We start from the raw sequence: 14,992 nt of genomic DNA on the forward strand, positions 1-14,992 counted from the left end.
TTATATCACAATACCTACATTTAGAGCGTTATTAATATTCACCCTAATGAGAGACTGGAGCTCCGCCTCCTCAGTGTATATCACAATACCTACATTTAGAGCATTATTAATATTCACCCTAATGAAGACTGTAGCTCCGCCTCCTCAGTGTATATCACAATACCTACATTTAGAGCGTTATTAATATTCACCCTAATGAGAGACTGTAGCTCCGCCCTCCTCAGTGTATATCACAATACCTACATTTAGAGCGTTATTAATATTCACCTAATGAGAGACAGTAGCTCCGCCTCCTCAGTGTATATCACAGTACCGGTGTTAATTGGCTAATAGAGGCTGCGCGCTAGCTGCCCTGTAACTAGCGTCTCTCTGAGTGCTCCATCCTGTCCCAGAGCTGATATAAGGCCGAGGAAACACATCCACCCACCAGCAGCTCTCTCTCCCCTGCTGCTCCCGGTGGATGGAGAGGGCCGTATTCCGCCAGGGGAACGATGCGCTTTTGTAAAGGGATTTGATTTTAAGCTCCTGGAAGGTTCTGGAAACACGCGGGCGCATCGCTAACGTCCCGCTAACGTTACATAACAGCGCGAGCTACTGTAAAACCGCAGCAGCGCATCAGAGATAATGAAGCACTGTGGAACAATATGCAGTCCTATGGAATATAAATCATATTTGGTGTAGATACTGTTCTCACACACACACACACACAGTGCAGGCCTACACTGCAATGTCCAAAAATATGTGGACACACATTCTGATAAATGCATTTCAGCTACTCTAAGCTGCAGCCATTGCTGAGACAGATGTACAAATGCACACATACAGCTTGTCTACTGCCAATACAATAGGACTCTCTGGAGCAGATCGATATGCCCCTATTGGCTCCATGCTGACTAATGCCAGGCGTGGGCTAGAGGGTATAAAGCCCCCCAGCATTGAGGAGCTGTGGAGCAGTGGAAGAACTGTGTTCTCTGGAATGATGGATGGTGGTGGAGCTCCATCCAGTACTTTTGAGATGGGTTTGATGATGAGGTGGTCCTGACCTCTCTAACGCTCTTGTTGCTGAATGCAATCAAATCCTCACGGCAATGCTCCTCCCCCAAAATCTAGTAGAATGTCTTCTTCTCTGGACAGTAGAGACAAAAGCCAAGCCAAGCGTCCCAACGCCTGCATGTTTCTGGCTGAATCTTAAATCCCCCCTTACCCCCTACATAGTGAACTACATAGGTCATAAACTAGACTGTTTGGTTGGTGTACAGAGATTCGGTCTGAGAGGAGTTGCAGAGGCTGGAGTCCGGCCTGGCAGCAGGGAGTGTGTGTCCTGAGCCGTGTCCCCTGCTCTGAGTGTGTATCAGATATTCAGAGTGGCTCTCAGCCTCAGTGTGTTTCAGAGAGACAGATAAGGCTGCAGTGGAGGACACACTCAGCCTGGGGACGCAATGAATGACCAGTGGAGGAAGAAGATACTGTCCACCGCACCTCACATATCTCTCTGTTCAAAGAGAGAGGGGGAGGGGTGTTTGGGACTGACTGTATATTATTTACATATGGAAATGGAATTGGTGTGTGGGTATGGACGGGTAATGGATGGGTTGAGATTTGAGACAAATATGGCCATTGAACATATATGAACATTATAGAGCATTATAGAGCGCCCCCTAGGCTTCCTGTAGTGTATTACAGTCTGTCAGAATGAGCGTGTGGATCATACGATCATTATAGAGCATTATAGAGCGCCCCCTAGGCTTCCTGTAGTGTATTACAGTCTGTCAGAATGAGCGTGTGGATCATATGATCATTATAGAGCGCCCCCTACGCTTCCTGTAGTGTATTACAATCTGTCAGAATGAGCGAGTGGATCATATGAACATTATAGAGCATTATAGAGCGCCCCCTATGCTTCCTGTAGTGTATTACAGCCTATCATAATGAGCGTGTGGATCATATGAACATTATAGAGCATTATAGAGCGCCCCCTACACTTCCTGTAGTGTATTACAGTCTGTCAGATTGAGCGTGTGGATCATATGATCATTACAGAGCATTATAGAGCGCCCCCTACCCTTCCTGTAGTGTATTACAGTCTGTCAGAATGAGTGTGTGGATCATATGAACATTATAGAGCATTATAGAGCGCCCCCTACGCTTCCTGTAGTGTATTACAGTCTGTCAGACTGAGCGTGTGGATCATATGATCATTACAGAGCATTATAGAGCGCCCCCTACGCTTCCTGTAGTGTATTACAGTCTGTCAGAATGAGCGTGTGGATCATATGAACATTATAGAGCATTATAGAGCGCCCCCTACGCTTCCTGTAGTGTATTACAGTCAGAATGAGCGTGTGGATCATATGAACATTATAGAGCATTATAGAGTGCCCCCTACGCTTCCTGTAGTGTGTAGGAAATCTTCCACCACCTTAAAGAGAGTTCATGTCTTTGTCTGATTTTGATGTGTGAGCAGGTTGATGGATAGAAATTTTAATTTTACACACACACACACACACACACACACACAGTCCCCCCATGACCTCCTCCGTGGACTTGGGACGTGCCCGGAAAGCCTCAGGCTCTGCCGGCCTCATGTTTAATGCCGATCACATCGCAGATTCTCCAGGGAAACAGCGCTTAAGTGCAAAATGCCAACGCCCAGCCGCTGCCGTCGCAATTACAGCCCGAACAGAGCCGCTATTCATCGCAGCCATCTCCACACACTCAATCCTCTAATTACTGAGGACGGCCCTTAAAGCTGAATGGAAAGAGAGGGTTTCCTTTCAGCACTTTATGGAGCTTCTGATTAAACGGTTCATTATACAGCCCTCCTGATTCTGATTCTGTCTCTGCAGACCACGCAAAACACACAGCCTTAACCCTCAGATGGAGAAACCGCTTGTGTTATTGGTTTATCCCGTTTAAATGATAGGTCCAAAAGTATATGGACACTTGCTATCGGACTAGGAACATGGCTGAGAGGATTGGATTTCCCACGGGAGCTTTAGTGAATGTCGGATCATGAGTTATTTCAAAGGTGTTGGATGGAGCTCTATCTCTCCAGAACGCCCCACAGCCCAGTAAATGCTTTATGCTCCTCTCGACCACATTTGGGATTGGGCGGCCTTATGTTCTGGATATATTGGGGAGTGCTTTTCTATTAGAGATTATACAGTACAAGCTGTGTGAGCTGTGTCCGGATACTTTTGGACATGCATACAGAAAAAGTGGACAACATATTATATATGCTACACTACATCGAAAAATCCACTGAGCCAGGAATTAACATGTCAAGGGAATTGTGGGTATTGAAGTCTTGCGGCTGTGTTGATGATGAGGTCAGACTCGTCTACAGGAACAACTCTCAGAGGGCACTTATGGTTCATCTGCAGAACATGCTTCACCCATTAGGAGCCCTCGGAGAACCCCTCAGCCGTCCTGCAGCCGTCCTACATTCAGCAGCACCACAGCAACCTCCACCAAGCCCCACATTCAGCACCACCACCAACAGAACCCTGTGTAATTTCACCAGGATCTGAATCAATTCATTCAACAACAATTCACTGGATCATCAAATCCCAAACTTCAAAGGCTGAAAAAGTTTATTTTTTAAATGAGTCAACGGCCAATCAAATCTCACATCATGATTTGATTCAATTATGATCCTTTAGGAAACGAGTCAACTGTATCAAATCCCCTACAGTGATCTAACTGAATCATTATTATTATTTTTCAGGAAGCGATTCAACCAATTTAACTGATTCAAATTTCAATTGCTATTTTTGTGCAAACAAGTCAACTGTAACCTCATGAAACCTCAGATTTCATCCTGATTCAGTTCAATTATGATTCAATTATGATGGACAAATCTCACATTTCCATGCCGATTCTTTAAAAATGATTCAGTGCAGGATTAGATCTCATGATCTCAGTTCAGCATGATGTGATTCAGTCACGATTCTTTAAAGAAGGATCAATCGTGATTCTTTAGAAAATGATTCAAAGTTTGATTAGATCTTTAATTTGAATGTCAAGCGACAGTGTAATTAAATTATGATTCTTTAGGACACGAGTCAACTGTAATCAAATCTCCCACCGTGATTCAAATCTCACATTACAAAAGGATTCAAATAAAAGAACCATTCTTTACCAAACGAACATGGAAACATGGACAGACAGCATTGCATTGGGTTGCACTGATGTTGGAGGTTCGACTGAGTGAGCGGTTTCAGGGGAGGGCAGTAGAGTCTGGGACTGTCGGCATGCGGGCCGAGCAGATCTGATTACGCTGGTTAGCGCTGACAGCTCTAAAGAGAGACAGAGTTATGTAAGAGGTTTGTGCAGAAGCCAGAGCAGAAGCGAGAGCTGGGCTGAAATCAGGGGCGCTTAAAGATTAGGACTAGCCAGCGTCCACTGCCAGAGAGAGGGGGGTTTAGATGAGGGTCCTCCCACAGCTTTCAGGGGGTGATACCGCTGAATGTGGAACATGGGTGGGAGCGTGAAAGCTGGGAAGCTGTGGAGATTCCTCTCAACGTCTTTAAAAGAAAGAAACTTCAAAGCGCCTCAGCCAGACGACCAACAGTGCCGTAACCCTGGAGACACTGAGGACACAAACATCTGCACCATCTACAAACACAGAAACTTACCGACTTTACAGTGGAGGTGAAAGGAGGCAGGCATTGGTCGCCATGACTACAACACAGATACAGCCTATAATTTATCTCCTATCCAAACCCACCAGTGCAGCTACAACACGAGTCTTCTGAGTTTTATATGGAGTGATGATGATGATGATGATGAAGGTAAAATAGTGAAGAATAGAGAATCTGAACTAATCCAGTTCTCTTTAGGGACTACTTTCTGTAGCTGCACTACACCCTGCAGCATGTATCCCTCCACCATTTTAATGATCTGATTTTAAAAGCAGGTTCTAGAGCCGAACTCTTCTCAGAACTCTGGTAGAACCGTGTCTCAGGCATCAGGCAGCGTCTTCATCACCATTAGGTGAAGAACTTTCTGTGGGGAGCTTTTATTATTAGAGCTTCAGACGTCTGCTTCCCTTCACCTCCACTGTAGTAGAACTCCAGCTCTGACTGGGGGAGCTTATCTAGAACCGAATGTTTCACACCAAACCCACTAAACCCTAAATGAATCAGTTTGTTGGTCCTTTGACATTGACTTCACTGCCCAGTAGAACTTGACTGTGTTAATTGGTACGATTTGCCTGCGTTGACCAGTATGATTTAACAGTGTTGACCAGTAGGATTTGGCTGCATTGACCAGTATGATTTAACAGTGTTGACCAGTAGGATTTGACGATGTTGACCAGTAGGGTTTGACTATGTTGACCAGTAGGATTTGGCTGCGTTGACCAGTAGGATTTGACGATGTTGACCAGTAGGATTTGACGGTGTTGACCAGAAGGATTTGGCTGCATTGACCAGTAGGATTTGATGATGTTGACCAGTAGGGTTTGACTATGTTGACCAGTAGGATTTGGCTGCATTGACCAGTAGTATTTGCCTGCGTTGACCAGTAGGACTTGGCTGCTTTGACCAGTAGGATTTGCCGGTGTTGACCAGTAGGGTTTAACTTTGTTGACCAGTAGGATTTGACAGTGTTGACCAGTAGGGTTTGACTATGTTGACCAGTAAGATTTGGCTGCAATTAACAAGTTGTATTTGCCTGTGTTGACCAGTGGGATTTGGCTGCGTTGACCAGTAGGATTTGCTGGTGTTGACCAGTAGGGTTTGACTATGTTGACCAGTAGGATTTGACAGTGTTGACCAGTAGGGTTTGACTATGTTGACCAGTAGGATTTGACAGTGTTGACCAGTAGGGTTTGACTATGTTGACCAGTAAGATTTGGTTTTCTTTAGGGACTACTTTCTGTAGCTGCACTACACCCTGCAGCATGTATCCCTCCACCATTTTAATGATCTGGTTCTAAAAGCAGGTTCTAGAGCCGAACTCTTCTCAGAACTCTGGTAGAACCATGTCTCAGGCATCAGGCAGCGTCTTCATCACCATTAGGTGAAGAACTTTCTGTGAGGAGCTTTTATTAGGGCTTCAGACGTCTGCTTCCCTTTTCCTCCACTGTAGTAGAACTCCAGCTCTGACTGGGGGAGCTTATCTAGAACCCGAGGGTTTCACACCAAACCCACTAAACCCTAAATGAATCAGTTTGTTGGTCCTTTGACATTGACTTCACTGCCCAGTAGAACTTGACTGTGTTAATTGGTACGATTTGCCTGCGTTGACCAGTAGGATTTGGCTGCGTTGACCAGTATGATTTAACAGTGTTGACCAGTAGGATTTGACGATGTTGACCAGTAGGGTTTGACTATGTTGACCAGTAGGATTTGGCTGCATTGACCAGTAGGATTTGACGATGTTGACCAGTGGGATTTGACGGTGTTGACCAGAAGGATTTGGCTGCATTGACCAGTAGGATTTGATGATGTTGACCAGTAGGGTTTGACTATGTTGACCAGTAGGATTTGGCTGCATTGACCAGTAGTATTTGCCTGCGTTGACCAGTAGGACTTGGCTGCTTTGACCAGTAGGATTTGCCGGTGTTGACCAGTAGGGTTTAACTTTGTTGACCAGTAGGATTTGCCGGTGTTGACCAGTAGGGTTTAACTTTGTTGACCAGTAGGATTTGACAGTGTTGACCAGTAGGGTTTGACTATGTTGACCAGTAAGATTTGGCTGCAATTAACAAGTTGTATTTGCCTGTGTTGACCAGTAGGATTTGGCTGCGTTGACCAGTAGGATTTGCTGGTGTTGACCAGTAGGGTTTGACTATGTTGACCAGTAGGATTTGACAGTGTTGACCAGTAGGGTTTGACTATGTTGACCAGTAGGATTTGACAGTGTTGACCAGTAGGGTTTGACTATGTTGACCAGTAAGATTTGGTTTTCTTTAGGGACTACTTTCTGTAGCTGCACTACACCCTGCAGCATGTATCCCTCCACCATTTTAATGATCTGGTTCTAAAAGCAGGTTCTAGAGCCGAACTCTTCTCAGAACTCTGGTAGAACCGTGTCTCAGGCATCAGGCAGCGTCTTCATCACCATTAGGTGAAGAACTTTCTGTGGGGAGCTTTTATTATTAGAGCTTCAGACGTCTGCTTCCCTTCACCTCCACTGTAGTAGAACTCCAGCTCTGACTGGGGGAGCTTATCTAGAACCGAATGTTTCACACCAAACCCACTAAACCCTAAATGAATCAGTTTGTTGGTCCTTTGACATTGACTTCACTGCCCAGTAGAACTTGACTGTGTTAATTGGTACGATTTGCCTGCGTTGACCAGTATGATTTAACAGTGTTGACCAGTAGGATTTGGCTGCATTGACCAGTATGATTTAACAGTGTTGACCAGTAGGATTTGACGATGTTGACCAGTAGGGTTTGACTATGTTGACCAGTAGGATTTGGCTGCGTTGACCAGTAGGATTTGCCTGCGCTGACCAGTAGGATTTGACAATGTTGACCAGTAAGATTTGGCTGCATTGACCAGTAGGATTTGACGATGTTGACGAGTAGGATTTGCCAGTGTTGACCAGTAGGGTTTGACGATGTTGACCAGTAGGATTTGCCTGCGTTGACCAGTAGGATTTGCCTGCGCTGACCAGTAGGATTTGATGGTCACGCGTATTTCACAACATGACGAGCTGTAGACGTGTAGTGTGCTGCTGTAGTTAAGTTGAGTGGACGGCTTGACCGGGGGAAGCTCTAACCAGTGAAATGATTCTGGGCGTGTATCAGAGCACTGCTCCCTCTTCTTCAGCCTCGGATACAAAGAAATTCATTTCCAGCCTCACAAAGACTTTAATCTGGGGCGAGATTGCTCTCTGGATCCACGGCCGCGCATCAAAAGGGACCCGGGGAAAAGAATGGCCTGTGAAGAGGAAGCGGGTACCGGTCCAGCAGGACTCGGAGGCAGCAGTGGTCAGAAGACGCGGCGGCTTTGAAACAGATCAGAATAGCCATCGCAGCGTGTGGACGGCCTACAGAGCCTACAGCGGACTGACCCGAGCAGCGAAGGAGCTTCACCCTGGGTGAGCGAGGACAAGCCGCTGACGGGCCTTCAGAAGCGGTGTCAGAAATTCTAATTGGATCCAGCGCTCGTCCTCCACCTCGGAGCCAGTTCATCTCAGTGTCCATCAGTCACCTTTACCCATGCTAGGTATGATGGGACAGATGAGCAAGGCGCCAGGGAAGAAACACAGCGTCGTTAAGAAGGAGCCCATTAGTCCCGTCTGAAAAATTCATCGACTGCTAAGAAATGAAGGCAGATATGGGGGGGATGGGTGGGGATGGGTGGTGCTAATGCTAACGCTAACACATCCATTACTTTGCGAAGACTCTGAGCTCCATTAATATTTCAGCAAGCAGGCCCCGCAACAACGTGGGCGCAAAGGCGTCGAGATTTATCATCAGCCGCAGACTGAGCTGACGTCCGCCGCCTCCCTGCACAACAATATCATTTTCTGATTAATTAAACTCCTGTGGATTACGAGCGTCCCGTGGCAGACTGAGCTGCCTACCCAACAGAGCTTAACGTTTGAGATAATTGCACAGCCATGGCAGTAAATCTGCGCTAATATGATGTGGGATATCCAAAAGAGGCTCTCAGGATTAAAGGGATAGTGCTAACAAAGGCTAATGAACAAGATGCTAGCAGTTGTGTTTAGATGCACTGCTTGGACAAAAGTATTGGGACACCTACACACTACACCTACTGGAGCTTTCATGCTATCCCATTCTAACCCCATAGGCTGTATTAATACAGTTACTGAGTCAGTTGGAGGCTCAGCACTCGGCCCTGACCCCGCTCTGTAACTTTACGTGGTCTGACAGACACTCGGTGGACACTGAGCTGCTCTCTGTGAGCTGTTCCTCCTAAACTCTTCCACTGTTCAATAATAATACCAGGTAGTTGGGCATCTGGTTTGACACAAACCTGAGTGATCGCGTGTAAGCAGTGAGACGACAGCTCCAGCATCTCAGTGTACTACAATTCCCTGTGTCCTCGAACCCCTGGACCTTCAACCCTTATCTAAGAAACATTAATTACCAAAAGCTGAACCCTGAGATCAAGATCAAGGTGACTGAATGAAACACCTGAATTCAACAATTAAGAGGTGTGTCCCAATACTTTTGTCAAGTTCATGTATGTACAAACCTGACCTTTGAGCTGGCCAGCTGGGATGAGAGATACAGTGTACATACACCATATAGACAAAAGTATTGGGACACCTGCTCATTCACTGCATCTTCTGAAATCAAGTCTTAAAAAAAGAGCTAATACTGCTTCTGTTGGGGTAACTGTCTCTACTGTCCAGAGAAGAAGACTCTCTACTAGATTTTGGGGGAGGAGCATAGCTGTGAGGATTTGATTGCATTCAGCAACAAGAGTCTTCATGAAGTTGGGATGTTGGAAGATGATGATCACCACCCCACCTCATCATCCCCAACTTCCCCAAAATCCATCATTCCAGAGAACACAGTTCTTCCACTGCTCCACAGCTCCTCAATGCTGGGGGGCTTTACTCTAGCCCACGCCTGGCATTAGGCAGCATGGAGCGATCTGTGTCAGCTTACAGTGGTAGTAGCTGAATGCTTTCATTAGAAGAGGTGTTCTCAAACATTTAGACATATAGTGTATCTTCGGAGTCCCACATGGTTCAATTCTGGGGCCCATGAAGCTGACGTTAATTAGGACAGCAGTGTAGTTTAGAGGGTGAAGACCTGAAGCATGGGCCCACCCACAGCAGCAGGAGAGGCAGGAGTCAAGCCCAAGCTACGCCCACAGAATCAGTGGGCAGATAGGGACCCCCGAGAAAGAAGCCCACAACTGCTATTGCTAGCGATTCTGAGATCATGTAGCCGTCATCATCAGCGACAGAGCTCCCCCCACACCCCCACGCAATCAAGCCTGCTGCCCCCAACCCCCCTCCCGGGATCCGCTAATGAGCCGCCGGGGGATGATTCTTTGATTCTTCTCTGTGCTGTGTGTGTTTTCTCAGAGCTGACAGAGCGAGCTGGGCCTGGCCAGAGGTCAGGAGTGTGTGTTTCTGCCTGTCGGACATGCAGTGTGTTGTGTGATGTGGGGTTGAGAGGTCCGTGGGGAGTGTGTGTGTGTGTGTTTAATGAATCTGTTGATTCACCCAGCAGCTGGGGAAGATCTCCAGATGAGGAGACCCAGGTTTCCTTTGGGGACAAGACCCCAGCGTTCCCACCGCCTCGGAGTCCAACAGTTCAGCTCAACTAAAGGTGTGTACAGTGCACAAGCGACGATTAAGAGGTGTGTCCCAATACTTTTGTCCAGTTCATGTATGTAGAAACCTGATCTTTGAGCTGGCCAGCTGGGATGAGAGATACAGTGTACATACACCATATGGACAAAAGTATTGGGACACCCGCTCATTCACTGCATCTTCTGAAATCAAGGGTCTTATAAAAAAGCTGATCCTGCTTCTGTTGGAGTAACTGTCTCTACTGTCCAGAGAAGAAGACTCTCTACTAGATTTTGGAAGAGGAGCATTGCTGTGAGGATTTGATTGCATTCAGCGATAAGAGTCTAAGCAAAGCTAACGGCGTGATAGCGATGTAAGGCACAGTAGCGATGCTAAGGTCATGGCGATCTCGTCCACCTTAGCTTCAGTGCTGTCCTGTCACTCTGTTAGCTTCTGTCCCTGTACCTGTTTTGTCTCCTGTCAGGCCCCAAGTCCAGTCTTCTGTCCATGTCCCGGCTTCTGTCCACTAGCCGTTCTCTGTGTTTTCTGACCTCTTTGGGGAGCTTTCTGGTCATTAGCACATGGCTCGATTTGTTTCCGCCCTAGTCTCCGCCTTTGTCCCGCCTCCACTGCAGCCCAGCCCCTTCGTTAACTCTTCTCAGCTGTTCCTCGTTTGTCTCCGTGTCTATGCAGTACCCTTGTTTCCGGTGGTCTTGGTCTTGGCTTGGAGATCGTCTCTGTTACTGTGCTGAGCTCCAGATTTCTGACAGTGTGCTGAGTTTTAAATGAGGTACGACAGGCGTCTCTTTCTGAACTCTAGCAGAAGAAGATTATTAACAGCTCTGTTCACACGCCGCTAAGCCGCTCTGACCCTCCGACACACTCCGCTAATTCAGATGAGGAAAGCTGGGAGGCGTGGGCACACCTGCGCTCATTCCATCCCAGCAAACGCAACACACACTCCTATCAATCTCTCCGACACTCTCCTTATTGAGGTATCAATATAACCGAGATAACAATCCCGCGCCGGCCGAGCCGCAGAGCGGGGAGACGGCTCTCCGCCACTCAGTCTCCGAGCCGGCAGAACTCATTTCCACTCCAGCGTAGCAGCGAGCAGGAGGAGTGAAGTATCACACGGCTGTAATCTGGGCCTGTTCCCGGCAGTGGAGCCTCGCTGAGTAATGAATGAGGCATTATGGGTAATAAATTAGGCCCTGTGGCTTGTTTAGACTGTGGGGTCTGAGTGAAAACCCTCAACACCACCCTAGCAGCTTCCTGGAAGACCAGAGCAACCCTCTGCCTGTGCTGACAGGCAGTTTCCTCCAGTACAATACATGAATAACGTCTGTGAGGGTTTAGGAACCGAACAGTATTGATTCAGTACTGATTCAGTAAGGAACAGTATTGATTCAGTTTCGATTCAGTAAGGAACAGTATTGATTCAGTACTGATTCAGTAAGGAACAGTATTGATTCCGTTTCAATTCAGCAGTGGGTTAGCTGTGATGCTGTGGGTTAGGTGTGGGTTAGCTGTGATGCTGTGGGTTAGGTGTGATGCTGTGGGTTAGCTGTGATGCTGTGGGTTAGGTGTGATGCTGTGGGTTAGCTGTGATGCTGTGGGTTAGGTGTGATGCTGTGGGTTAGCTGTGGGTTAGCTGTGATGCTGTGGGTTAGCTGTGATGCTGTGGGTTAGGTTTGGGTTAGCGGTGATGCTGTGGGTTAGCTGTGGGTTAGCGGTGATGCTGTGGGTTAGGTGTGGGTTAGCTGTGGGTTAGCTGTGGGTTAGCTTTGATGCTGTGAGTTAGCATGATGATGATGATGATGATGATGATGATGAAGCCACATGGAACAAAACGAGAACCAAATCAATACAGTACAGGACAGACTGCAGAAAGTGCAACGTCAGCACCGTACAATAATACAAGTATAATACAGTACAATATAATAAACACAATAAATACAATAAATATAATAAATACCACTCAATTCTTTAGAAGTCTGACTGCTTGTGGGACAAAGCTGTTGCAGATCCCTGCAGTGACAGCACGGATGCTCCTGTACCTTCTTCCATGTGAGGGGTGAGTGGAGGTCCTTCACAATGCTGACGGCCTTACGGGTGCAGCGTGGGGTGTGAATGTCTGTGACAGAGCTGAGAGAGAGAGACCCCTATGATCTTCTCAGCGGTCCAGGGCATTGCAATACCCAAACCAGGCGATGATGCAGCTGCTCAGGATGCTCTCCTCAGTCCCTCTGTAGAACATGGAGAGGACTGGAGGAAGAAGAGGCGCTGCTGGGCTTTCTTGGCTGTGGAGCTGGAGTTGAGGGACCACGTGAGGGTCTCTGTGACGTGGACGCCGAAGAACTTGGTGCTCTGGACGATTTCCACAACAGAGCCATTGATGTTCAGGGGGGTGTGGTCACCTCACACTCTTCTGAAGTCAACAATCATCTGACACTAGTGTCAAAACCAGCCCTACGCCCTCGCTTCTCGTACCTCTACAAAGTGAGGAGAACTCGTGATAGGGGCCTTCTCAGAGGCTCTGGTGCTTAATTAGATTCGATTTATTAATGACAGTCAATTAAAAAAGCTTTTCATTAAAAAACTGGAGAGAAAATCAAGTCCTGGAAGACAGACGTTCAGGAGCAAACGGCCGGCTGCAGCTACAGCAGCTCAGATAGCCCAGCAAAAGCCAGGCCCTGCCGAGGGGTTTCCTTCGACACTCCCCCGTCCTCTGATCCAGATGATTTCCGTCTCTCCCGACGCCGAGCGACCCGCAACGGCATTCTGGAGAGCGGCGCTGGAGCTGCTCTGTGGGGGGAAGAAGGGGGGGGGGGGGCTGCATGGCATTAAAGCAGAAAAGGACAATTACCCACAATCCTCCAGCCTGACAGCTCTAACCCGGACAACCTTCAGATCAGCTGCCACCAGAGAGAGAAAGAGAGAGAGAGAGAGAGAGAGAGAGAGACCACCTTAAATACTACAGCAACAACCAAGCCTTACCCTATGCAACCAGCTGGAACACCCTAAGAAATACCTTAGCAACCACTTTGAGCATCCTAACAACTTTCGAGAAGACCATAGCAACCATCTAGCAAACACTGAGCAACAACCAATAAGAGAGAAAGAAAATAGAGAGTCAGAGGCCAACTTAAATATCCTAGCAACCTCTTAAAGAACCAGCAACACCCCAGCAACCACCTAGAACATCAAAGTAACCACCACAGCTCAGCGAGTGAGAGATAGACAGAGACAGAGAGAGAGAGAGAGAGAGAGAGAGAGAGAGACCACCCTAAATGCTAGAACAACCAGCAAGCCACGTCTTCGCAACAGCTTAACAAGCAACCAGCAATGTCCCATCAACCACCTGAACACCACAGGAACCTTTTCATAAGCCATCTAGTAGCACCATTTTGACAGAAGTATTGGGACACCTGCTCATTCAGTGTTTCTTCTAAAAATCAACTGTATTAAAAGAGCTGACCCTGCTTCTGTTGAAGTAACTGTCTCTACTGTCCAGAGAAGAAGACTTTCTACTAGATTTTGGAGGAGAAGCATTGCTGTGAGGATTTGATTGCATTCAGCAACAAAAGCATTAGTGAGGTCAGGATGTTGAATGATGATGATCACCACCCCACCTCACCTCATCATCCCCAATAAGCAAGTAGCGGAAAGCATTCATTAGAAGGGGTGTCCACAAACATTTGGACATATGGTGGATTCCTTTTCTATTACTAGTTTATGCAGCTATGAGAGAAAAAGACGAAGAGTGAGTGAGAGAGAGAGAGAGAGAGAGAGAGAGAGAGAGAAAGAGTCTGTCTGGCTGAGGTGATGAAAGCTAGCAGGAGTTAATAATGTGTGAATGTGATTATGCTAACTGACCCCAATTAGCATATTTGTTTGAAATATCAGCTCAGCAACCGAAAAACGCTTTGATCTCTGTTTAATCTGCTGCTTTTATCTGCAGTAAGAAGCCCACGCTAAAAATACACAACTGTTAGCGTTTCTGCATGAATTAGCGTCAAACTCGCCGCTAGCAGAAAGGTGAGCGGTAAGGTAAACCACGGGTTACCGGAGGAGAACGTCCAGGAGGCCGAAGCGTCTCCGACGACGGCGCTGCTAAAGCTACATCTGGCCATAAAGCCTCTGTCAGTGGGCCAGAAAGGGACGGAAACCACGTTGTCCACGAGGACCACGAGGTTCGTCTCTGGCTCTGTGACAGAAATGGTATCATTAAGATAGCTCCAGACTCCATCACACATCAAATAGCTGTGGAAAAACGGAGGAGTGTGTCCTTTCATGCTGCTCCACACTCTCTCCTGCAGCCATATGCTAGCCCCTCTCTCTCGCAGGCCCGCGGACGCGGCGCCCATATGCTTGTCTTTCTCGGGTTTGAACCTGAAGTCGTTTGGGACGCCATGAATTATGGAACCAACATCAAATGTCCCAGACCCATGGCTTCCTCTAAAAACTGGCACACCAATATATACGCAATAATGAGTCCACCGGGGACGGGGGAACATATCATTAGCTATCTGCTAATTATCCTGTTTTTATGCATGTCTTTCTTTGCCGCCTCCCCCCTGACTATCAGTGTAATTTCCAGGGGGGGTGGAGGGGTTACGACCTCCTAAATAATTATACCTCAGCCACATGACCCCCCCCAAAATAACTCCATAACACCTCCCACTACAAGACCTCTGAGGGTGGTTTCTGTGGTATCTGGCATCAGAACATTCCAACAAATCCTAAAGGGCTC

Source organism: Salminus brasiliensis, chromosome 1, assembly GCF_030463535.1.
Source record: "Salminus brasiliensis chromosome 1, fSalBra1.hap2, whole genome shotgun sequence".
Lineage (NCBI taxonomy): Eukaryota > Metazoa > Chordata > Actinopteri > Characiformes > Bryconidae > Salminus > Salminus brasiliensis.